Source organism: Sceloporus undulatus, chromosome 8 (genome assembly GCF_019175285.1).
Source record: "Sceloporus undulatus isolate JIND9_A2432 ecotype Alabama chromosome 8, SceUnd_v1.1, whole genome shotgun sequence".
Classification (NCBI taxonomy): Eukaryota; Metazoa; Chordata; class Lepidosauria; order Squamata; family Phrynosomatidae; genus Sceloporus; species Sceloporus undulatus.
The window spans coordinates 32,765,676-32,792,328 of record NC_056529.1 but is presented as its reverse complement, the minus strand read 5'-3'; the positions used below and the strand labels follow the sequence as shown (position 1 = coordinate 32,792,328).

Here is a 26,653-nt window from a genome sequence, read left to right as displayed (position 1 = left end):
TGCCCCTGACAAAGTCATCAGTCAAGGAAGACAAGCAGATGCTCAGAACATTCCCTACACCTTGTTTATCTCCTTACTCCCTACTCCCCATTTTGCCTTCCCTCCCAATGCACCCAGATCACCTTTCAGCTCACCAGCCCTGGTCAGCCTGCAGCTGATGACGATGCTCCATGCAACCCTCTGACTGTAGGTCTTCATGGTCTGTCTGTGGAGGCACCCAGGAGCCAGCTTCTTGAGTGGGCTTAAATATGTATGTATTTAACACAACAGGTGTGTTAGGCTAGCAGGAGGCCACATTGTGATGTCACTAGTCTCCCTGGATTACATTTAAGTCCACCCAGGCTATTTTCCAGGGTCTTTCTGTTTTCCAGGACTCAGGATGATGCTAAGCCACACTCCTTCACTACATTAAAGCTGCCAAGTACAAAGTAGAAGCACAAGAATCATAGAGTTGGATTTCAGTCCAACCATCTGCCATGCAGGAACACACAATCCATGCACTCCCGGGAGATGGCCATCCAGCCTCTGTTTAAATACTTTGAAAGGAGGAGACACCATTACTTTCTAAGGCTGTGCATTCCACTGTCAAACAGCTCTAGAAGTTCCTACTAATGTTGAGATGCAGCTTGCATCCATTGTTCCAGGTCCTGTTTTCTGGAGCAGCAGAAAACAAGCTTGCTCTCTCTTCAATATGGCACCCTTTTAAATATTTAACAATAGCTATCATGTCAACAAGGTTCTATACTAAGTATGGAGTGGAATGCAATGCTCCTTTGGGGGAAGTCTAAAGACCACCAGGATGCTCAATGACTGATAGTATTATTCTGCAGTTAGATCAGACCAGGTTGTATGTGGCATTCAGGGCCTACAATGTTAATTTTTAAAAAATAGCCCCCATATGCCCTTAAATATTGTGGGGGACACTTTCCCCTAGGGTAACTTTTCCCCCTGAGAGTTGCATCAAGCAGATGCACCCCTCCAAAGTCACCTGGAGGGGTGCAGCCCCGTACTGACAGTTGCCCACCCCTGAGTTATATCCTTGTAAAACAAAGTCTGCTGAGAGGTCAATACACATTGAGTAAAATTCTGAAATGCTCACAGTACACTGTAATGTCAATGCAATACTGTGTCTTTTGGTAATGCCATCTTTCTCTGTAAAAGAAAGCCCTGGAGACATCTGATGTCCTAGGTTTTGTTAAAGCTAAGTGGGTTGGATGAGAGCAATGCATGGACAGATCGCCTGGGAACCCAATTCACGACCCTCTGAACATGTCAAAGTAGAACAGGATAGAATGACCATGGTTTGAAGGATCAGCAATTTGCCGTAGGCTCTCTTCTTGCACTTTAATTCTTTTCCCAATTTTCCTGGTAACTAGGCTTATTAGCAAACCTTCAACTTGTCCCCAAAGCATGATGTGAGGTTATGGTTTGAAGTGGGTCTATAAGCCAGCGCATGGAGAGAAATCATAGTGAGGGCTCAGCCCAATTTGCTCAACTTGGACATCATAACCTATGAGTGAAAAACAGGACTATGCGTGTTTAAGAAATAACTCAACTGAGTTACTAAGTGAAGGTGTTCCATGCCTTCTGACATGCATTTATGTTTCTTCCAAAGCTCCTTTTCTCCTTGGCTTCATTCCATGTCATCTCAAAGAACTGCCATGGAGGCCACCAATGCTAAGAGAGATCATGCTAGCCCCAAGCCGTGTTTTGATTTCTCACCATTCTGCATCCAAAAAAATGCTTGCCGCCAATTATGAAGTATCAAAAGAAAAGACAACAAGCAGAAGGGGATGCCCAAGGTAGCCATGCCTAGACTATTAGCTTGGTCAGACAAGCAGAGATGATCTGTCAAGCCACAAATGCGACAATGGAGGATAGAAAAAGTGCCACGATAATACCTGCTAATCTGGCCAAAGGACAAATATTCAGCAAAGACCAACATAGTAAATTGACAGGCACTGACTGAGAATAAAGACAAAATCCAACGGTAAGACTCCAGGAAAGATAAATTCCTGTAAATGAGCTCAAATTGGGAAAGAATTCATAAGGGTACCCTTCACCTCCTGATCCCTTTACCCAGCTTTCTTCAATTTTATAGCAGGAAATGTTGAGCAGTATTCAGCTGTTGGCTCTGATGTTAAGAAGTGATCATTGGAGCTAGGCAAGGGCACATTTTCTGCTGAAAACATTCCCCTTAAAAGGCAATTTGCTTGCAGGATGGATTGATTTAAATTACTGGATCACCAAGAGAAAAGTGTAATGCAATTTCTCCCGCATACTTCTTCACATAGGTCTTGAACAATGGGGCAAATCTGATCATTGAAATGAGGCTGAGGTTACAGTGTCTAGGAGGGTATAGTTTGTGCAATTCTTACAATCATGTTCTTTATATTAATTGAGGAAATAGTGGCACATAACACATTCACTACCACTGCCAAGCAGTGGATCTTAAATTTGGAATAGTAAGAAGGGCAAGTCACAGGTTCTCAGCCCGAGGAAGGCAAAGGCAAATCTCCTCTGATAAGAATCTTGCCAAGAAAACCCCATGATAGGTTCACCTATGACTTGAAGGCATACAACAACAACAACAAGCATTTCTAACAGACAGAAAGAACTTGGTAAATCTTAAGGATTCAGATGGCATTGCCAGCCAATGCTGTTGTGTGCTTTCAAGTTGTTTTCCGACTTATGGCGACCCTAAGGCAGACCTATCATGCAGTTTTCTTGGCAAGATTTATTCAGAGGGCTATCCTTAAAACACACATTGGAGATATGCTGTTTAAATGCTGCATGTGTCCTAAGAGTCCAGAAGCTGTGCCAAAGCCATGCTCTAGTCCTTAGGACTGAAGCGTGGCTTTGGCATGGCTTCCGGCCTCTTAGGACGTATGCAGCATTTAAACAGCATACCTCCAAATTGACCCAAAGCAGCTTTATTTTGGCCTGTCTGTATGAGGCCATACATACTTAGATAGCACTCAGTTACCCATCTGTGGGCACTGAGATGCTTTACACCTGTATACTTGGAACAGTCACATAGAACATAACAGACACAGAAGGCACTACGGAGTCACACAAATAGAAATGGTGGTGTGTTTTGAATTGGGCACCCAAAGGCCAGAGCTTATACCACTTAGACACCATAAAATTCTGCTTGCATTTTTCTTTTTAAATTAAAAAAAAATCTCACATTTAAAATTTTACATCTGAGCAGTAAATAAATTAACGTTGTCCTTAATTCTTGCACAATGCTCTCTCTTCTTCGAAACTCCCAATGCCATTGTTATTCACAGAAATAAGAGTTCTCATGCTTTTTCAACTGGCAGCTCATTTTTTAGTTTTGAGTGATTAATACCAAATGAAGGAAATATTCTTGCTATCAAGGTGCTAGATGTCACTGCTGTGAAAAACCAGCTTAGCAACTGTAGCTGGTTCAAAGTGCCAGGTGTGGCATCTCCTCCTATTGTTCATAGCAGTTGCAATGCCATTCCATGCGCTCTTTTTTTGAACCGGGGAAGGAAATTCTTCCAAATATTTTCAGATCGATTCCCTCTTACATTAAAAAACAAAACAAAAAGTATGACAGTTCGCCACCACCCTGGTTCCAAAGAATATAATCCTCCCCTTTTCTTGTCACTCCTGTATTTTCCTTCTGCCTTTTCTGTCTTGCTTGGTCCAGCTACAACTGCAAGAATACAATCTCGCCCAGGCTGTGTATTTCTGTACCATGTAGCTTTAAAGAGAAATAGAAAGCCCAGAGCTTGCAGCAAAAAACCTGGTAACTGCTGCTTAGTGCTGAACAGGTTAGAGCCATTTTCATAAGGAGGAAAACTTAAAATGAATACCCACGTTTGATATTCAATGTGTGTGTGAGTACGGCTGTGACAGAGGCATTAATTCATTTTATGCAAGTACAGGTTAAGCTAGATTTGGTTTCAATGTGTTTTTAAATGATAGCTGTGAAGAAATTTAGGTGTTTTTATTTACAATATTTCATTAAAAATCTACATGTTTGGAAACTGCTTTTGAATGAGACAACGCTTGAAGGTAATAGAGGTGGTAAGATCCAGAGTCAGTGTGGCACAGTGGTTTGAGTGTTGGACTACGACTCTGGAGAGCAGGATTCGATTCCCTGCTCAACCATGAAACATATTGGGTGGCCTCTTTTTGCCACCTTGAATCCTATTTTGGGAGAAAAGTGGGATATAAATCCTATAAATGAATGAATGAATAAATGAATGAATGAAGGGAATATGCTGCTTGAGGGCCCCCAAATTACAGGGACTGGCTGGACAGGTACACTTTTAAGGAAAGGATTGATGATATCAATGTACAGTGGACCCTTGTTATACGCTGGGGTTTGGTTCCAAGATCCCCCGTGTATAACAAAATCCATGTATGCTCAAGTCCCATTAAATATAATGACATAGCAAAATGGTGTCCCTTATAAAAAATGTAAAATCAAGGTAAATTTATACGTTTTTGGAACATTTTCAAACCGTGTATGCTTGAATCCATGTATAAAAAATCCGTGTATAAGAAGGGCTGACTGTATAATGCTCCAAAGCAGTGCTCTTCATGCTCTCTGATGTGGGGGACAGGAATCTCCCCCCCCCCCCCCACATTATGCCAGGAGCAATATTGGTGCCCATTAGCTAAAACTGTTCCTTCCTCTCATGGAAACTCTCCACAAAGCATCAGCTGACGGCTCAGGAATGGGCACCAGTCCGTGAACCACCACTATGAGTAGCACTGTGCTAAATACTGAAACTTAGGCAGAGGGGATAGGATGGTCACTGTGTAAAGGGTCTTTGTATATGCATGCATCTGTGATTTGTGTGGTCTTCTGGTGAAAGCAAAAATCCAGTGACACCAAAGCCTGGCTCTCTTGCTGTGGTTTCTTTAAAAGTTACAGAGCAGAAATGGATTGTAGAAGAGCAACGGGTGGGTGAACCGAAAATAACAGCAAGGGTCTCCAAATTAATTTATGATGGCTTTGTGGGCCAGTGGCTCAGTCTTCACACCCAAATCACCACATTCACTATACTAATTAGTAGTAACAGACTGAATCATAGAGTTGGAAGAGACCTCAAGGGCCATCCAGTTCAACCCCATTCTACCATGCAGGAACACAAAATCAAAGCACCTCTGACAGACGGCCACCCAGCCTCTGTTTAAAAACCTCCAAGGAAGGAGGCTCCACTACGCTCCAAGTTAGCACCTTCCACTGTGGAACAGCTCTTGCTGATAGGAGGTTCTTCCTAATGTTGAGGTGGAATCTCTTTTCCTGTAGCTTGAATCCATTGCTCCAGGTCCTATTTTCTGGAGCTGCAGAAAACAAACTTGCTCCATCTTCAGTATGACTCCTTTTCAAATATTTGAAAAGGGCTATTGTATCACCTCTTAACCTTCTCTTCTCCAGGTTAAACATACCCAGCTCCCTAAGTTGCTCCTCATAGAACACAAATCTACATTAGGAAGCAATCACACCTGTACAGTGAAGCTTCTGGGGCTTTTCTTTCATAACCTTTGCTGGAATGTGGCAGGACCCAAAGGTGATCCTCAGCACATGCGCAGCACGCGGCTGTGATCGTTGCAGAGAGGCTGCCCAAACTCATAATGTCAGCAGCCTACTGGACCATTTTAAACAGAACATCTGTCACTGTTTTGAAACTGCTCCAGTGCAAAATGAGCGGTCAACCTACAGATTTCTGCTCATTTTAGTTCAGGTTTAGGCAGAACAAAAAGATACAGCCCAAGAGTGCATGAAGGGATTTGTTACAAGCATAAAAACCCCCAAAATATCAGGCATTTGGCTCACATCATTTTCACATCATAAAACAAAGGCTCCAGCACTTCAATGCTTTCCCGAAACCCAATGCACTGCGCTACAGTGGTGGGCAAGTGGGAGGCAATGTCATTTGCAAATATGATCACTTCAGAGCTCACAATATGAAGCAGGGGGCTCTGAATGGGACTCCAGCTGCCCCAAAGCCATGCAAAAACACAGATCAGTTCTTTTACCTGTCAGAAGGCCAAAGCAACTAAGCAGATTCTGGGGGGAAATCCTTTATAAAAATGGCTACCTTTAAAGTAACACAGGGCTGAAAGGTGGCACCTGTAGCAGAGCTGCCCACATCCATACCCTTGCAAGTGTTTTCACAAATGCCAATCTTGGAGACTGCTGTGAAATTGCTGCTGGGGATGGGGGGAGTGAGACAGGAGGGAATGTGACTGCAGGACATAGATAGATGTTGTATCTGGGAACTACAGGAAAAGCAGATACTTTTCATGAAGAAAGTCTCAGGCTCATTCCCTGGAAGTTCCAGTAAAAATGGAGTTCAGCTGGACAAGCTCGTGATGGTGAACCTATGGCATGCGTGCCAGAGGTGACACTCAGAGCCCTCTCTGTGGGCACATGTGTCGTCACCCCACCACAGAGTTTGCCAGAGTTTGTTACTAGAAAGCCAGAGGGACATGGCACTTTGCAATTAATAAGTGGGTTTTGGGTTGCAGTTTGGGCATTCGGCCTCTAAAAGGTTCACCATCACTGCTTTAGTTGATGGTGGTAGAAAACCTCAGCCTAGTGGGGAAAGGAAACCCTGGCCATCCTTGGGTTTCAGTGGGATCTTCCCCAACTGGTCTCACACACTTTCTCTATTAAAGTGAATGAAAGGGAGTGCTTTGGTCACTTTCCAGCTTTTGAAGGGCTTTCTCATCTTTCTAAAAAGGGTTACATGCCTCTCCCAAGGATTAATTACTGGCTATTTTTGTTGTTGTTGTGTGCCTTCAAGTCATTTCCGACTTATGGGGTTTTCTTGATGTGTTTCTTCAGAGTGGGGTTGCCACTGCCATCCTCTGAGGCTGAGACAGTGTGACTTGCTTAAGGGCCTCCAGGGGGTTTACCTGACTGAGCAGGATTTGAATCCTTGTCTCCAGAGTCCTAGTCCAATGCTGGCTTTCCAAATTACAGGCAGTAAGAGATATATGCTCAAATATGTTTGCCTTTGGTTCCATCTACCACTGGAATTGATCTGCTTGTCTAGAAAGTCTCTGAAATTGCATTCAGTCCTTGGATTGAAAGAGAGTCCTCTCATTTGCCTTTTGTTCATGGCACTTAGCAAGGCAATGCCAGTCATGTTAACAGTTTCATATGTTTCACAGTCACAGGTTCCACATTCATTGCAAATCTTATTTCAGGAGGAAACTCCTTGTTCCCCAGACTGTAAAGATTGTGAGATACTGCTGCCTTAACTTGCTCTATAAAGGCAGTGGTTTCCTAGGTTTTTAAAAAGATCTCCAAGGCCCAATACAGACAGGCCAAAATAAAGCTGCTTCAGGTCACTTTGGAGGTATGCTGTTTCAATGATGCATATGTACTAAGAGTCTGGAAGCTGCACCAAAGCTGTGCTCTAGTCTTGAGGACTGGATCGTGGCTTTGGCGCGGCTTCCAGACTCTTAGTACGCATGCATAATTGAAACGGCATACCTCCAAAGTGACCCAAAGCAGCTTTATTTTGGCCTGTCTGTATGGGGCCTAATTTTGTTAAAGTAGTTTCTCTGTGATCAGTTTTTCACTGTTGCACAAAACCAGGCCCATGGGGATCTTAGTGCTCTGCATATGTTCTCATAGACTAGAATCTGAAATCCCACCTTTCATTAACTAACTCATGTTAACTACAAACATGAACATGAACAAGCCTAGTAAGCTAAGGCACAGAATAAGATTTCCAGTGGCCCACAGAATCAAAGTATTGGTGAGGGAAAACCTTTGGCCCTCCAGATGCTTCTTGACTCTAACTCCCAGCATCCTTATTATTGGAAATGCTGCCAGGCTAATGGAAACTCAAGTGCAACACCATCTAGAATAGCAATTCCCCACCTCTATCCTGTAAATCTCTCCATGGAAAGCTGTGTGCACTGACACTGAGAGAGCCAAGAGGCAGAAGGTATAAAGCGAAAATACTGTTGTCATCAAGTCAAAATCTTAGCCAGACCTTATAGCCTTTATTACTCTCCTAGGTCAAGGAAGACCAATAACTAGTCTTAATGTGTAGGGTCATCGCAGGGCCTCTGTCTGCAGCTCCACTGGCCTGGCAAATACAAATAGCAGCAACAACAACACACACTGTCCCACAGATTCCTGGGCTTAGCTTTGGAAGATATTGATGCCAGCAGATACTGCACAAATCACATAAAATGGCAAAAATGGGAAATTATGCAAGCTCAGTTAACCAATGAGCATCTAGTTAATTTGCATGATGTGCCAAATGTGCAGAAGGTGAGCAAGACAAAGAGCAATGATAAATGGCTTTATAAAAACCAAGAATGAAAAATGGAAGAAGCAGCCCTTTGAGAATCCCACCAGCATTAATGCCTTTCCTCCCTTGCTTGCTTAATGAAAATCACAACATTGACCGTACTTTTAAGGGCGCTTTTGAAGACTTACAAAAAAATATGCATAATTGCAGAGATGATAACTTGCAATTCTTGTCTGCTTTTGAGGGTTGAGGGTTACAAAAAGGGGCTCATACCACATTTGCGGACATTGAGCAACATCCAACAATCTTCAATACCAGAATACTGCTGGAAGAGCTTCCCTACAAGGCAGACTCAATGCTTTAGCACAACAAGACAGGGAAAATGCTAATTAAACTCATTTTTTTACATGATTGTGTCTGGTTCCAAGTTTTTTTCCTTTTAAAATATGGACCACCGACCTCCTTCCATTTACCAATTTTCAACCCTTGCATGTGGTCTAGTTCCGGTCAAGGAGAATTGACCACAAACTCCTTTGTTCTATATAGCATGTTCCGCCAGTAACAAAAAATAAATATTCCATAATCGATTAACAAATCAAATGTCACAGAAGATGGTAATTTAAAAGATAAAGTGGGAATTGAAACATTACTGAAGCAAAAACAGAGCCTAGAAATGCTGTATTTTGAATTTTAACTCTTAGACTCACCCATGACAACTGGCTGCAGAGTTCTGGAATGCGTAGTCCAAAAAAGGAGCTTTCTCAAGCTATGATAGTGTATGTTTTGCCTTTAACTTTGCCCACAGTGTCTTGCTCAGATTCCTACATATTCCAGAACAGTGTGTTTGCTGTTTTCTATGACCTCAGCCCTTCTTCTCCTTTACCAGATCTTCATAGCCCAGTCTGTGCATACATACCTTGGTATAGAAAGGTAAGATATTGCACCAGCCTTCAACCAACATGTCCCAACCTTAGTCTCCCCTTCCTTTCTCACTTCTTTTGTACTATGATTGAATATTCCTTGGGTTTCTCAAGTTCTAAAACTATTGATCCTAGTGACCATCATCTTCCCGTTCAGATGGAGCAGGAAGCTATGGCTAATGAAGCTCAGGAAGTGCTGAACTGCGGTGTACGGAGAAGGGAGGAGGAAATGACAGCAGGAGAACAGAGCATAAGTGCATATTTCATTTGATAATGCTGAGATAGGAGCATCCAAAACAGGCCTTCACTTTTGCGTTTACAATATTCCCAACAATTAAGTTAAATTTAAGTTCTGTCAAAGTGGATCCCCAAGAAGAGGGAAAAGGTGGTGTCATACTCCCTGCTATCCATGCAAAAGCAGCCACCAGGATTAGAAACAGAAACCTACAGATCAGTGCACAGTTGCCCTGTCTGGTGAGCCAGGAAAACTACAATGTTCCCATAGTACTGGGGAGAGGAACTGTCACCCTCCAGATTTTGGAGTGCAACTGTCTGACTATCCAGACCCTGAAACAACTCAGAAGGGAGCTGTCTGTCTGGAAGCGCAACATTCCCCACTAATCTCAGAGCCTCCTCTTTCTCACCTCTTATTCTTCCTCCTCCCAAAAGCATTGTTGGCCTAGTAGACAAGAGCAACAAAGCGCAACATCAGCAGCTCCAACAGCAGGAGTGCAGACAGTGTAGTAGCCTGTTATGTCGAAACCACATTTGACAGCCTTTGCCTTCCTTGTGGGAGAGGGGCAGATGGGATGTAGAGACACACAGTGGTTACAGACTTGACTGAAGAGAGGGGACATTCTGCCATCCACTGGGGAGTAGGAAAGTAATTCTCTGTGACAACTGGCTAAACCCTGTGACAGTAGCATCTTTCTCTGGGGTGAAGCTGCCATTACTTCACAGTTCCGGAAAGGTACTTTTTAAGACTGCGGCTCTTGAAATCTTCCGGGAGCTGTTGTCCAAAATAGTAACTTTTCCAAAATCTGCACCAGTTTTGTATTAGTGTACATACTCAACTATAAGGCAATCTAATGTTTAAGTCGAGGGCAGGTTTGAGGCCAAAATTAGGGGGTTTGATATGACCTGTGGATAAAATGAAGTCAAAACATAGGGTCTCAGCAACCTTCCTCCCTCTCCGCAGCCCGGCTGTCTTCTTGAGAGACATCCAGGCTGGGGATGAGGCTTCCAGGGGAGTGCTTGCTCTCCATCCTCCTTTCTACTCTGGCTGTCCACTGAGGAGCATCCAGGCTGGGGGCAAGGCTTGGGAGCTAGTGCTTGCCCTTCATCCTCCTCTGCAGCCCGGCTGGGGAAAAGCGTATTACTTGTGTTGACCTGTGCATAAAGTGACCCAGGTTTTTTGGGTCAACATTTTTGGGGGGAAATTTCAACTTATATACAAGTATATACTTATGTATGTTGGGAGATCCTGTAGCACCTTTGAGACTAACTAAAGGAAGAAGTTGGCAGGACGAGCTTTCATAGACTTAAGTCTACTTCCTCAGATGCATTTCATAGACTTAAGTCTACAAATGCTCATGCTGCTAATTTCTTTTGTTTAGTTAGTCTCAAAGGTGCTACAAGACTGCTCCATGTACTGATACCAGACTAACACAGCTATATCTTGAATTCTATGTGTATATACGGTAACTGTTGCAGCTCTAAGAGGTGATGGTAATCATAGAATCATAGAGTTGGAAGAGACCCCAAGGGCCATCCAGTTCAACCCCATTCTGCCATGCAGGAACTCACAATCAAAGCATCCCCGACAGATGCTCACTCAGCCTCTGTTTAAAGACATGCAAAGAAGGAGACTCCACCACACTCTGAGGGGCTGTGTAGAAGCCATCTCTCCCATTATGTGTGTTATTATTTACATATTTCTTACATTTCTTTCTCCAATTAGCTCAAATAATTGGTCGAGCCTTCCTCCCGCATCAGGGTGAGAAGGGGCGATTGTGTCCCTCCTGACTTAATAAATAAATAATAATAAAAATTTTATTTATATCCTGCCCTTCCCACGATCAGGGCAGCTTACAACAAGTTAAAAACACAACACAACAGATACAGCAGTTAAAATACATAGCGGTAAAAAGCCATAACAAACAAGCAAAAAAGCCCCATAGCCCAACCTCTTGGTCACGGAAGAGGAGGGAGGCCCACAGGATTTTTATTCGGGGAATGCCTGTTGGAACAGGAAGGTTTTTAGGTCCTTCCTGAATTGGGCCAGGGTGGTAGACGAGTGGAGCTCAGTGGGCAGCGCGTTCCAAAGGGCTGGGGCAGCTGTGGAAAATGCCCTCCGTGTCGTGGAGGCTAACCTAGCCCCAGGCACCTTCAGTAGCTGCTGCCCAGACGTTCTGAGGGTGCGAGGCGGAATGTACGGGGAGAGGCGGTCCTTTAGGTATCCTGGGCCCAAGCCATTTAGGACTTTATAGGTAATTACCGACACCTTATATTGAGCTCGGAAGCGGATGGGCAGCCAATGGAGATCTTTCAACACCGGAGTTATATGGCTGGTCCTGGGCACACCAGTGACCAGCCGGGCTGCCATATTCTGCACTATTTGCAGCTTCCGAGTTTGGTATAAGGGTTGCCCCATGTAGAGTACATTGCAGAAATCCAATCTCGAAGTTACCAGAGCATGTACAACAGTTTCTAGGTCCCTCTGGGCCAGGTATGGGCGCAGCTGGCGAATCAGCCGAAGCTGATAACAGGTGCTCCTGACCGTCGCATTCACCTGAGCAGTCAGATGAAGCGACGAGTCAAGAAGCACCCCCAGACTGCGCACGGAGTCCTTTACAGGTAGCGTGACCCCGTTCAGGACAGGTGGAACCACCGCCATTCCTGGACCAGGAGAACCTATCACTAGTACCTCCGTTTTCTCTGGATTCAATTTGAGTCGGTTTTCCCTCATCCAGCCCATTACTGACTCTAGACAGGTCACGAGAGGAGAGACGCCATCCCCGGTCACTGCATCAGTCGGAGACATAGAGAAAATGATTTGGGTGTCACCAGCGTACTGATAACCCCGCGCCCCATGTCTCCAGATGATCTCTCCCAGCGGTTTCATGTAAATGTTAAATAGCATGGGAGACAGAATGGCTCCTTGAGGGACCCCAGTTTTAAGGGGTCTCTCATCAGAGCACACGTCTCCCAGCTGCACCATCTGGGACCTCCCGGAGAGGTAGGAACGGAACCACTGGAGCGCAGTGCCCCCGATCCCCACCTCTGCCAGGCGTCCCAGAAGGATACCATGGTCTATGGTATCGAAGGCCGCTGAGATGTCCAAGAGCACCAACAGGGACACGCTTCCCCTGTCGATGCTCAGACGGAGATCATCGACCAGGGCGACCAGGGCCGTCTCAACCCCGTAACCCGCCCGGAAGCCAGTTTGAAATGGGTCCAGATAATCCGTTTCGTCCAAGACCGCCTGAAGCTGGATCGCAACCGCCCTCTCGATCACCTTACCCAAAAATGGAAGCAGCGAAACAGGCCGATAATTATTATGAACCAGGGGGTCGAGGGGGGGCTTTTTTAGGATCGGTTTTACAATGGCCAATTTAAGATCCGATGGAAATAGCCCATCCCTCAAAGATGTGTTAATTATCCGGCGTAACAATAATGTTACCGCCGATCCCCCCTGGGCCGCTAACCACGAGGGACAGGGATCAAGAGAGCAGGTTGTTTTCCGAACACTTCCGAGGATCTTGTCCACATCCTCGGTACTCACCAACTCAAACTGATCCAGTTTAACATAGTCCACGGAGGCTCTGGACACTTCTACCCTAGGTTCTGCTGTAATGTCGGCGTTCAGACCTTCGCTTATACGAGAGGTTTTATCCACAAAAAAGTCGTTAAACAGGTCACAGCAGGCCTTAGAAGGTTCAAGGATCTGGTTCAGGGCGGGAGGGAGCTGAGTTAGCTCCCTGACCACCCTGAACAACTCTGCCGGACGCGACTCCGCGGACGCAATACGAGCACCATAGAACGAGTTCTTTGTTGCTCGTATTGCCTCTCTGTAGTCCTTTAACAGTTGGTCTAGGAGAGTCTTGTCGTGTAAGCGAAGGTGTTTCCGCCAACGGTACTCTAGCCGTCGCAGAACCCGCTTCCTTGCCCGGAGATCTTCTGTATACCAGGGCTTACATTTGGAAGCAGGCCTGAGAGGGCGCTTGGGAGCGATCCTGTGTATAGCCCTAGAAAGACCGGTATTCCAAATACCGGTGAGGGCATCAACAGAGTCGCCGTCATTTCCAGCCGCGAGCCCCTCTAGGGCTTCTTGGAACCTCTCAGGTTCCATCAGCCTTCGAGGGTGGACCATCCTAACAGGTCCACCACCCCCGACTTCACTGCGGTGGTGGCTTCCTCCTGAAGAGACCACCACCATGGTGAAAGAGAAGGGCGAGTGTGCCCTTTTCACCACTGTTGCACCCCCTGTACCAGGTGATACCAGGGGTGGGGACCCCATTGATTCACACCAAGATCTTTCCAATTTGCTCACCACCTCCCACTCAGCAATATACAACATGCCTCTGATAGCTTACATATCCACTGGCAGTGCAGTCCCATGTGCTCCTGAGCAGCCTCTCCCAACTCCTATTTTTTTTCCCTTTTGTTTTTAAGCAACCCTGGCATATGGTTTATTGAAGCAATTAAGGGAAGAGAGCCTTCAAAGAGTGAGCTGAACTGCTTCAATGCTTCCATGTGTTCAAGGGGCTGGCATCATCTCTGAGCATCATTTAGCAATGCAGAGAGTGGCTCTCAGCCAAAGGGGGCTTTGATCTGGAAATGTCCCATCGGAGGCCTTAGAAACCCTCCAGTCCTTCCTACAAAACTTCAGGCCCCAATAAATTAGATAGTCCGACAAAGTTTTAAACTAAGTAACAGTAGTTTTAAAACAGTTAAATAGCAATGCCTTTATCAGGATGGAAACAGGCACACAGCAGCAGCTAGCAAGCTTTTGACTGCAGCTCTTCTTCAGAATGAATATTAAGAAGTAGCTTTGGTGAATTCAAACAAACGCTTGCAACTCTGGGACATGTAAGTGTCTCTCACCAATGTACTATGTTACTATTGGCTTCATTTTTAAAAAGGAGCAACATAACTAGCTGCAATATTTGTCTGTTCATGATTCAGCACATTGCACTTAAAAAAGAAACCTGGGTATTCTTATGTATAATCTCTTTGTGCACATAAGTGAAATTGACTTTGCAGAAGAGCTTTAGCAGCGTAGACAACTGCCTTATTCACCTCACATTCCATCATAATTTAGCATATTCTCAATACGGAATAGAAAAAGGACTAGGTTCTTGTTAAGGAGAAAAGCTGAGCTTTAAATTCTTTAAGGGATCTGAAAAATAAAACATAGCAAAGCAAAATAAACTAGAAGTAATTGCTGAACCCACTCAAAGGACTAGTGGGGTATTGCTAGTGCCTACTTGGCACAGAGTCTATCAGGTGGGAAATAGCACTCTGTTGGTCAAACATGGTTTGGGAACAGGAGTTGGAGGAGGAAACACAAGAGAGCAATGTGTGGCAGCTGACTGTCTCTCCAATAGTTGAAATTCTTGCTTTAATGCCTACATTTCTAAAAAGAAATTGTATCCTTATCTAGGAACTATACCGACCGCCTGCAAAGGGAGCAGCTGCCATTCTCCAGCAGTGATAAAAAGGAATTCTGTGTAGGACTGGGAACACTTTAATACATCACATACTTCAGGAATAAAACAGGTTCTGGAGCTCAATCTTTAAGAACACTAGCTCATCAGGGGCATAATTTAGGGAAAGAAGGAGAGAAGAAAGAGGAGGGATGTTAAAGAAAGAAGAAAAAAGTCTCTGTATATAGTATATATACTGTGTGAGCCTATATACGCCACTCATATCTGAATCCATCTTTGCTCAGCTGAGTTCAAAGTTTCCTTTTCACATGGGTCAATGGCTTTTCATTGGGGAAAGATTACATCTAGAGTGGGAAACCATTTCTGTTTTAGACTGCAATGTAGGGTGACATATGTCTTTTCCTATTTATATAGTTTCAGATCACACACTATTATTCCCACCCCAGATGTGTTATAGTTCAACTACAATCATCCCCAGTCAGCATAGCTAAGACCGATGCTGAATAGGCGATAGTGGGAGTTGTAGTCTACCTTATCTGGAATCACAAGGTGGGAGAATGCTCCTATGAGATATAGAAACTAATTACAGTGGGCCCATGGTATTCACCGGGGTTTGGTTCCAGGACCCCACATGGATACCAAAATTCATGGATGCACAAGTCCCATTAAGTACAATGGTGTCCCTTCTATAAAATGGTAAAATCAAGGTTTGCTTTTTGGAAAGCAAGTGGGATCTTGCTGCCTGTGGGCTTGCCATCCACATTTAAGTATCTGCGGATAGCAAGTCCTGTTGTCCCAGATGGCAGTGCCATTAGGGACAATGGGCCTTAAGGTCCGCTTTTTCTGTACCCATGGGGGGCTCCAGAATGGATACCCCACAGATATGAAGGTCCGACTGTATTTTCAAGCCATGTAGAGTCAAATCCTTGTATACAGAGGGCTGACATATTTTTGCTCCGCTCCCCCCAAGCCCTAAGGATGACCCAACGGTAGAGGAGTGTAAAGATAAAACCCAGAATGGAATCAGTGGTTTTGCAGCCATCTCTCACTGAGGACGGGATAAACTCACAGAGTTCTCAGCCATCGAAGCTTAGTAGATATGTGACTACTTTTCACTTGATGACTGTTCCATAAAAGCCAGGTTCCAATATTTGTCTCAGAGTTAGAGAATCATAGCGTTAGAAAGGGTCTCATGGGCAATATAGTCCACCCCTTGCTGAATGCAGGATCTCCAGCTAAAGCATTTCCAGCAGATAGCTGCTCAGCCTCTTTTCGAAAACATCCAGAAAAGGAGAACCACACCACTTCTCCAGGCAATTGATTCCACTGTCAAACTGTTATTATTGTCAAGACGTTCCTTCTAATGTTCAATCGAAATCTACTCTCCTGTAATTGAAAATCATTAGACCTGTTCCTAGCCTGCTTCTTCCTCTCTGTGACAGTCCAGGTATTTAAAGAGTGTGATCATCTCATCCCTTACTCATCTTTTCACTAACATACCCAGCTCCTGCAACCTTTCCTCGTATGATTTATTCCCCATACCTCTTATCCTTGTTGTCCTTCTCTGAAACTGCTCCAAGTTGTCTACAACCTTCTTAAAACGAGGAGCAGAGATTCCAGCACTACTTCAGCCAGCAGTTTCCAGATATTGTGCAGCCCACAAACCAGCTGTACAGTACAATGTCTTGGTTCCCTGAAGCAGCAACATTTACATGCAGTGCACATACTACACAAAACTAAGTACCTCTGGCTAAGGAAAGCAGGGTACAGGGTTTTGTCCCCCAAAGACTGCCTACTTGGATTGCTGTTTCGCTGTGATTTACACTGCATTCTGTACCGTTAGTAAATAAAGTCAAGAGAGGAAAAGTGGAGGGGGAAATGGGTCAGTGGAGCCGTCTGCTTGAATTGCTCAGATCTGCACGGCATAGATCACTAGGGAACTGCCAATTGCTACACTTATTCCAGCTTCCAATGCTCAATAAGCCAACGTTCAAAATACACACCTGCAATTTACCTTGCAGGGCTGCCTTGCCTCTGCCAAGGTAAAGAAAGACACGTTCAAGTCTAGCCCTGATTTTAAGCAGCAGGAAGACTAGGAAAAAGCCACAGAGAAGCTGATCCCAGGCCTGGGCCTCAGCGCTTGGAAAAATTACCTTTGGACTACATCTCCTAGAATCCCACAGTCATCTAGCTAGAGGATCCTGATGGCTATAGTCCAAAAATAACTTTCTAAGAAGGTCTTCTTGGTCTTAATGTCAGACCCCAAAGTAGGATTCCCAGCAATAGCAGCAGAACTTGGAGGTAACGTGTTACCTTTTCCTGAAATGATGGGCAACAGCATCACTTTGGAAAATAAGACAGGGATATCATTAAGCCTTTTTAGGGGCAGCAGGTAACATTTATGTTACAATGATGTAATACAACGGGGTCATATGGGGGGTTTACAAAAATATCTCTTGATATTTTAAAGCAATTTAAATGTGATGGCAATGCATCATCTAGCAACACATCTATCCATCTATCTACCCTATCTATCTATAGCTCATGAATATTTAAAGAGTTCATCGTTTTCACCAGATTCAGTAGCGCAGTAAGTCTTGCCATTCAACTCCAGCTTGACCAAGTTGCCATCAAGTCTTTGTCACATTCCATGGATTCCCCATTCCAGTTAGAACTGATGGAGAGTCAAGGCTCCTGGTAGATAATACACTATTAAATGTTTTAGGTTCTGACATAGGCATTCAGCCATATGAAAATCTTCAGCCAGCAAATCCTCACATGGCCTACCATCAGAAAAGAAGTCTTAAGGCAGCACATTCATCCAGTTCATTATTCTCTTTCTCACAGTGATCATAGAATCATAGAGCTGGAAGAGACCCCAAGGGACATCCAGTTCAACCCCATTCTGCCATGTAGGAACTCTCAATCCAAGCACCCCTGACAGATGGCCATCCAGCCTCTGTTTAAAGACCTCCGCAGAACTAGACTCCATCACCCTCCAAGGGAGTGTCTTCCACTGTTGAAAAAGCTCTTACTGTCTGATATACAGCATAGAGTTTGTCTGTTCATGAGTTTGAGCATCTGTATAGGAACTACAGTCCTATACAGGTGACGGGTTGAAATGCCCTCACTCTGAAGGCAAACCAACAAGTGCAGATGTTGCAGGAAAATCCTACTTAAGCTCAAAAACAATTTTGTCCACAGAGCGGTGCTTGCTGCAAGTAATCCACTACTGTCCCATATGAGTTATTTATTATGATCCGAATGGGGGCTTCTTTCCCCCGTTTCCTCTTTGCAAAGCTCTGTAAAACAAACAGCTTGTTAACCTCCTTCCTTCTTGGGAAGGCTTATGCACAGCTCTGGTAGCTGCAGCTTTTATTCCCTCCCTATTACCACTAAATGTCCCTTCACAGCAGGTCCAAGAATAGATCTGTTATCAGATACTTTCAGAGCCAGCACAAGGATATAAACACATCCTCCCCTTCCAGCCCCATGGCAGTGGGGAGCTAAAGAACCAGCAGCCAAACAATGAGAAATGGAAATTCAGTTCAGAAATTCCATTCTGGCTATGAGATATGAGGAGCTGGCAGTGATGAAATGAAGGCAGATGAGACAATTTGCTCACAAGTCACAAAGATGTTCTCTCCAAAAGGAATGCAGCTTTAGACACCCGCAATCCACTGTTGCCGCTTATCCTGACCACTAGCATCCTACATCCAAAAGTGGGGGGATTCTGCCAGCAAATGACCTTTCCAATGTCTCCTTTGCTCCTTATTCTCTTTTATCTGCCACTTCCTAAGCATTTGCATTCCTAACCATCAAATGGGAGGACTGTCCTGCAGCTATATTTCAGTATCCAAAAATCTACCCACTGAAGGCTCCTTGTCCACTCAACCGGCTCCAATTTTCTCTCAACCAGCCACTAACCATTCTATTTTCTTCATCCCCTCACCATAGGCAGAATACAGACAAGGTCAGCAATGCACATGGAGTCCAGATTAAGTGCAAGCCAAACCGTCTTGCAACGAAATCCTTCTAATTTGTAATCTTGGCACAAGCTGGCCCATGTGCATGGAGCAGAAGGGCAGGCTGAGAGGGATACTATGGGTCACCGGAGAGCCAATGAGAGACTTAATGCTGCACTAGACAAAAGGGTACAGTCAGCTACTATGCTCTCACCAGAGATAGAATTTACAAATGAAGGACAACAGTGCTAGTCTACAAGCTTTGCTTTGCAACCTGTGTATTTTTCACAGCTGTTAGATAACGGATGGATACTGTGCAGCTCTCTAAAGGTTGTAGGACTACAAGTCCCATCAACACTTGCCATTGGCTGGGGGGGATACAGTTCCCATCATTTGGAGTGCCATACATAAAGGACAGCCTATAAAATGTGTGAAAAGCATCTATAAAACCTCCTTCTTAAATTAATTCTCAGGGCGATTAATTTAGTGCATCTTGCTTGATACATTTGGATCAGTGGGTGGCTCTACTACCTTCCTACTTGCCTTTGGTTTCCAGACCTCTCATTGAGGATTGTGTGTGCTTTTTAATTTATTAATTCAATTAAATTCCCTGCACCTCCTATTTTTCTTTTGAAGAGTGGTGACCAAAAATGGAGACATAGTGGGAATTTTACTCCTGATGAGACCTTACCAGCATCTGAGGAACAATGCAATAACCTCTTCAGCCCAAGATACACTGCTTATGCTAATATGGTACCATCTTTCAGAATGTATCTCCTTAAATCATGCAATTGGTTTAAGTTCCACCCATTCTCTATTACAGCCTCAAGATATGCCTCACCACTGCAATGCTGACTGCAAAACAAATGTAGAGAAATCTTGTTGCACCTTTGAGACTAACTGAAATAAAGAAGTTGGCAGCATGCGCTTTCATAGACTTCAGTCTACTTTCTCAGATGCATATAGTGAGGTGGAATGGAAACCAGGGACAGACATATATAGTCCATTGGTATGTGAGAATATCAATTCAAATTCAAAATGTGTATGGAAATGAAGAAGCAAGTCCAGTTTCAACATGGTCGTTCGTGAACAAAGACATTGTGAACTGGCCATTGTGTATGGAAATGAAGAAGCAAGACCAGTTTGGCAATGGAAACTAGCCTGTAGGTGAAGAGAAGGTGAAGGGAAGTAGAAAGAGAGGAAGACCACATGGCAGATGAATAGACTTGATCAGAGAGACCATGGGCCTAGGTCTGCAAGATCTGAGCATGGAGGTAGAGGACAGGGAAGTTTGGAGACGTCTCATTCACAGGGTCACCATAAGTCAAGAATGGCTCGAAGGCAGCTAACAACAAGAAATTGACATCAGTACTGAGGAAGGGTGCCAGCCCTTTTCCTTGTTTGCTAGTCTGTCCTTCCTTCCTTGTCTCCCTCATTTTGGTCTCCTGCCCCTGCAGGAGGGGGGTGAGTTGAAGTGTTTCTGATAGGAGACTGGACTACTTCTAGCTGGACAGGAGGGGAAGGAGATAGAAGGACAAAGGCAGGTTGGCTGGCTGGCTGAGCTGCTCTCCCTGCCTCCTTCCCATAGAAGAGCAGCGGACTACTTGTGAGGATATCATGACTCCCTGCGGGTCCCCAGACCACAGGTTAAGAACTATTGGTTTAGTGTCTTTAAAAAAACCAAGAAAGACTATATCAATTAAATAGACTATATAAATTAAACAGACTGTTATTAAAGAATAGGGCCCTTGGGCTCAAAGAACAGTAAAAATATTCAACAAGGAAGACTTAATTCACCATTGCAAGAAACAAAAGAGTACTCCGGATGAATCTCACCAAAATGCATTGCCCCCTTCCACCCACAGCCCCCCCTGTGCAGCCTAAAAACCTGCTTAGAGGGTGCTGGGAAACCTTCTAGACTTGGTTTTTCATGCCATGCCATGCAATGGGATAGGAGAGATACGCTCAATTCTCATTGCACTGGATACTGGAGTACACAGTTTGAAATCTGGCCACTACCTACAAACATACAAGCCGTGTGTTTTACCTGTAGACCTTCAATTATTCTAAGTTATATATTTAGTTATAATATATTCTGAATTCCTGGTTAGAGGTCTTTTTAAAGATGTTTGTGACACGCTGCAGTGCAGCAGGAAAAGGAGGGGCAGGGAAACATTAGACAAAGTCAGGTCACTGGGTGATCTAGGTTGACAGCAAAGGTTCTCCAGGGTTTGATAGAGAAACCCTTCCAACCCCTGCCTGACATTGGACCTGGGACCATCCGCATGCAAAGCAGGTGCTCTACCTCTCAGTGACAGCCCTTCCATCAGGAGAGTGAAAAGGGAAATGAAGGAAAGCAGAATTATTCACAAACTTTTACAGAGAACTCTAATTCTTTTTACAGGCCACATTTCCCTGAGATTTGTATTCCCAGTTCATAATGTTTGCTGCCACCTTTTTTGATTGTTTTAACCTTTTCGGCAACCTCACTATATTTCATCTCACTTTTGTCAAAGTCTTGAATGCTTATCATAACCAGACAGACCAATGCAAAAGCCTCATTTTCCATTTTCATGCCGTTTGGCTGCGCTGTCCCCTTCACTGAACTTGATTTTGCACATGCATGTAGAAAGCAGTTTGCTGAACGTGAACGTGAAAACTCGCTGAACACACGCAGCATCAAGATTTACATTCCATGCTAGGAAGAACCTTTCTAGGCAAAGTACTTTGATCCTCTAGTATTTGCAAGCATTAAGAACTGAGCAATTTTCATATCCCCCGCCAGACATTCACAAACACTGGCAAGATTACTTAAAGAGATCTGGAACATTACTTTCTCAGACTATCATTTCCACATTGATAAAAGAGAACTCCCTTAAGCCCTATAACAATCAGGAAGTCTTCTACTGCTCTCAGGTGCTTTTTTACCCCTTCGGATAAAGCATATTATTTGCTTTGAAATGATATCCTTTTATATTCTCCAACATTTCACAGATCAAAACCAGGACACAAGTTAGAAGTGGCTAGAGCCTTTTGCTGGAGCCTACTGGGAAGGGCAAGATTCAGCCAGCTTCTCTCCTGCGCCGAACAAATTGAGTGCATACTACTTTTGCACTTTCAACTCAGTTTGCAGCAACTGAAGTAAGTTGAGGACAAAGAGGGAAAGTGGAAGGAGGAGAAAGAAATGGAGACATTTTAAAAAGAGCTGAAAAGATGGCGCAAACGATTAACAGGGACTGTCTCTGCCTAGCCCTTTTAATCCTGGCCGTCTATACAGACACACTACACCCTGATAGCAAGTAAGGTTGGTGTTAATAAAAATAGCATTAGCCCATTTGGGTTACGCAGGTTCCAGAATCCACCGTCAGCCAGATCACAGCAGGCTGGGAGCTATATGCTCCTCTGTGCCATAGATAAACACACAAAAGCAGCTGCAGCTGCCTCTCTGCTTGGGATCAGGCAGATGCCAGCCTTCAATTTCAGGTAAATTGTTAGCCTGTCCTCTGCTCCATAAAGACTGAATGCTTGACTGGGGTACTAAGACTGGATGAGTGCTATGTTCACTTTGAACACTAATGACCTACAATGCAGTAGAAAGAGGCTTTGATTTCCAGAGTGGTTAATAATGACTTCCCTTCACTTGCTCACTTCAATGCCAGCTGAATGAGAAACATTAATTTCACTGGCAGAAGGACAGCAGCATGCAACTGCTAAAGGGTACGGCTGGTTTCTACAGTGAGGAATCATGGCACAGTGGAAGAACACATGCCTTGCATGCAGACTCTCCTAGGTTCAATCACCGACATTCTCAAAGTTGTTGTTGTGTACCTTCAAGTGGTTTCTGTCTAATGGAGACCCAAGGCAAACCTGCGGCTAACATTGGCTCAGGGTGGGCTCAAAACATGGCTGAAATGATATCCAAACCCACTATAGTGCTTTTAGGGGCATTTTGGATCCAAAAAATTCTGTCCTCGTCCCCCCGGGAGCCCTGGGCATCACAAAAATAGCCCTAGTGGGCTGCGTCTGGCCCATGAGCTCCACTTTGCCTCCACTGCTATATAGTCTGTTTAATATTCATTTACTTTTCCATTACTTCATTGATTCTTTTTCCTGGCAACATGTGAGAAATAGACCCTAAATAAGAGATGGGACTATTTGGTTTTCAGAGCCCATGGGTATTTAACTACCATTATCCCTAGCCACTGGATATTCTGGCTAGGGCTAATGGGAACTGCAGTCCAGCAGATGCATGGTCTTCAACCCTGCCACCGATGCTACAATACAAGAGATGGGGTGAAATATGTTGGTTTTGACAATCCCAATGAAATTATCCACTTCACACATCCCAGAATAAAATTAGAGACAAAACAGACAGAAAACCATGCACATATTTAGTCAATGAGAGAGATTATTATAAAAATGCACACTTTAGGAAAAGTGCATAAATAAAAGCACACAGCATGGAAAAGGTATATGAAGAATGTGCATGGATTTTCGTGCGGGGAAAAGAAACACAAACTTGCAACCTGAGACGGATGGTATGGGAATGTACTGTACTGCGATTCAGAGAAATATAACAGAATGTATAGTTTTTCACATTCATAAATACAAGAGAAGAGACAGTGTGGCGTACTGGTTTGAGCACTGGACTATGACCCTGGAGACCAGTGTTTGAATCCCCACTCAGCAATGAAAACCCACTGGGTGACACTGGGCAAGTCATACACTCTCAGCCGCAGAAAACCCCATTATAGGTTAGCCTTAGGCTCACTGTAAGTTACAAACACCTTGAAGGCACACATCACCACCAACAATAAATACAACATCTGTTATCTTGGAATAATTACACCTGGGGCTAAAGTGAAACGGACTACAATGAGATGTCTTCTACAAGAAAAAAGGGACCTATAGAATGTTTTCTTCTCTCTGGATAAAGGATCAAGTAAACAAAAGCAACAGCAAGGGAAGCTCTGCTATACAGAGTCCACAACCACAAAGAATTGATTCGTACCCAACTGGAGGAACGCCACTGAAGGCAGTGTGCACAACTGAAACATTCCAGAATGGGCAATTCTTCATTCTTGATGTTGAGAAGTCACCTTCTGAATTCTGATAGCGTAACTGGGCTGCTTGTTGAAAGAATAAAACGATGAATGCAAATCTTCAGCATGAGGATAGGATACACATCTAATGAAATCATTACAGAGGCCAACTGGAAAGTTGCTTCTGTCTTCACAGGGCAAGGTGCAGAAAAGATAAAAGGTGGACTCTTTCAGGGGGCCAAATTAGGCTGTTTGCAATCCAATTAACTGCCTTGGCCAGGGACCTCCTGAAGTCTCAGAGCAATCAGGCCAACCAAGCCCTGTATAACTTAAGCACTGAAAATTAATTTTATTTTAATCTTGTGCTGAACTATCAATGCCCCAGAGACCCTTGTGTGGTCTGATGCTTGCAGAAAGATGTTAAAACAAGCAAAAGTGGTTCAATAAAAGATACTCCTTTTATTTGGATTCTCATTACTGACCGATCAAGTCTGTGCCTCCTTCCAAATCCTGAAACGTTTGCCAGGTACGATGCACTACAGCTGAGCTGCTGGCACTGCTTATTTTTTCAAAAAATGAGCCTTAAAAACAAGCTATAATGAGAACTTGGCAGAGAAGCCTTGACCTTCATGTATAGCTTGGTCCCCTCCGCCTTCAGCATTAAAGATGCACAAGCTCTGAGGCCTGTAAAAATATACACAGAGCAACAGTGGCAGACACGCATCCTTACTTGAGAAGAGGATGGAAAGGCAAAGGCGGCTAAGGGGTCCCTTCAAATATCAGAACCATCTTCATTGTCTGCTCACTGTTCCTTCTCTAAAGGATGCTGAGAACAACTTGCAAGCTCCTCCGCCGTTGCCGAAATAATAAGCGAATACAATCACAGCTGAACTCTACTGTGGATAAATAACTTTGAGTGGAATTAATAATACAGTAATAATAATAATAAGTCTGCCTACCCCTGTAGCAGATACAGAAATACAGAAAACACATGCGGAAAAGCAAGGAGACATTTTTTAAAGATACCATTGATGTAAATTCTGTCTATCGTCATTTCTCTTGCATTCACTTTTTTAAAAACTTCAAATTCTTTCCATGCTGAAGAAGAAGAATTTCGGCAAATTCTTCAGATGGAAACAAAATTCCCCCACATTTGTACCAGCCAGATCCATAGATACAGATGATCTCAGTGTGCAGAAGCCCATGTGGTACCTCCCTGCCACACAGGTGTTTAAAAACAAACAGCACAATACTTTTAAACAAAATCAATAATCCTAATTCAACGCTCAAATAGTTGAATACACAGCGATTCCGATGCAGAGCTGTGCATCCAAAGCATTCTGCCAGGATAAGCGAGTCCATTAGCTGCCATTTCTCAATCCCAACTATGGTTTTTAGCCTCAGGTTCTTTCCATATAAGGAGGTTTGTGGATTTAGAGAAATGCAAAACTAAATAGATGAAGCTCTTTCTAACAAGGCGTGCCAGACATGATGCATCTTCATTAAGCACTAGGGCAGAAAGCCAGAGGTTGAAATTGCCCCCAAGCCTTGTGTCCTATCAGGACTCTAGCCTGCCGTGGATGTTGTACCAGGAACCTGCCAGCGGTCAAGCAGAAAGTCAGTCTGTGTGCTTCCGCCCAGCTCTGATCAATCAAGGGAACAGCGGGAAGGCAGCCAATATAGAAACCTTTTAATAACAGGCCAGTGGAGGTATAAGCATCCAAAACCCCTATAAAAACTTTCCAGTTAGTCTGGGTATCTGGTCTGAGCAACAAGAGCACTCTGGTGTGTTCCCTCTGAGAAACCATCCTCATCTATTCTTCACTTTGCAATCCTGCAGGACTATGATCTGGAAACCAAACACAGATATTTTAAGCCTTAGCACCCACACTTTAGGGATGTAACCCCAACACCTGGTCAAGCACAATGATTTTGCCTCAGGCTAGAGCTACAATATATAGGTATGTACACTCAAAACAACACAACCAAAAATCCTATACAGTAGACTGCTGCCAACACTCCTGTCCAGTTTGGTCCAGGGCAGGAAACTCCCAGACTTTATAGGATACAGTGAGCCCTTGATACTGGCTGAGGTTTGGTTCCAGAATACCCAAATCCATGAATGCTCAAGTCCCATTTTATATGATGGGGTAGTAAAATGGGGAAAGCCAGCATCATGTAGTGGTTTGAACATTGGTCTATGACTCTGGAGACCAGGGTTCAAGTCCCCATGGGGCAATGGAAACCTACTGAGTGATTTTGGACAAGACACACAATCTCAGCCCTAGAAAACTCCATGATAGGTTTTCTTTATGGTCACTATAAATCAGAAATGATGTGAAGGCACAACAACAAAAAAGTAAAATGGTGCCCCTTACATAAAATGGCAAAATCAAAGTTTGCTTTTTAGAATTTTAGGAAATATTTACAAGCCATGGATGGATGGATGCATGGATGCAGAATCCGTGGATACAGAGAGCTGGCTGTATTCCTAAACCGACAGGGGACCAAGCCCTGTAACCTCCATTCTTTGAACCTCAGGGTAGAAACCTATATATTCAGCAGCAATGTGTCAAGGAGTTATGTGTTGGACTGAGAACCAGAAGCTACCCTTATTCAGACTCTTCTCATAAGCTTTCAGGAAGTAAATTTGTTTACAATGAGTTGAGATACAAGAATAGAATATATAAAGAACCATAGGTACAAGATCAAAGCGAAAGTCAGGCCAGGAGCACTAGACCTACTTTTAGAGCAAAATCCTACAGCAATCCTATTAGCCTCAAACAGGGACCATAC

General features: G+C 44.0%; 1 protein-coding gene across 5 annotated transcripts in view; it reads right to left on the bottom strand.

Annotated features, from left to right (window-relative positions):
- Window positions 1-26,653, bottom strand: part of CAPN15 (calpain 15) — a 115,270-nt gene that overhangs the window by 44,039 nt on the left and 44,578 nt on the right. The window contains exon 1 of one of the 5 annotated variants that reach the window (XM_042438105.1): window positions 123-190. The exons of the other annotated variants lie outside the window; for them this stretch is intronic. The gene's annotated coding sequence lies outside the window, so the exon portion shown is untranslated. Of the gene's footprint in view, window positions 1-122; window positions 191-26,653 lie in introns of those variants that run through there. 5 annotated transcript variants of the gene reach the window in all.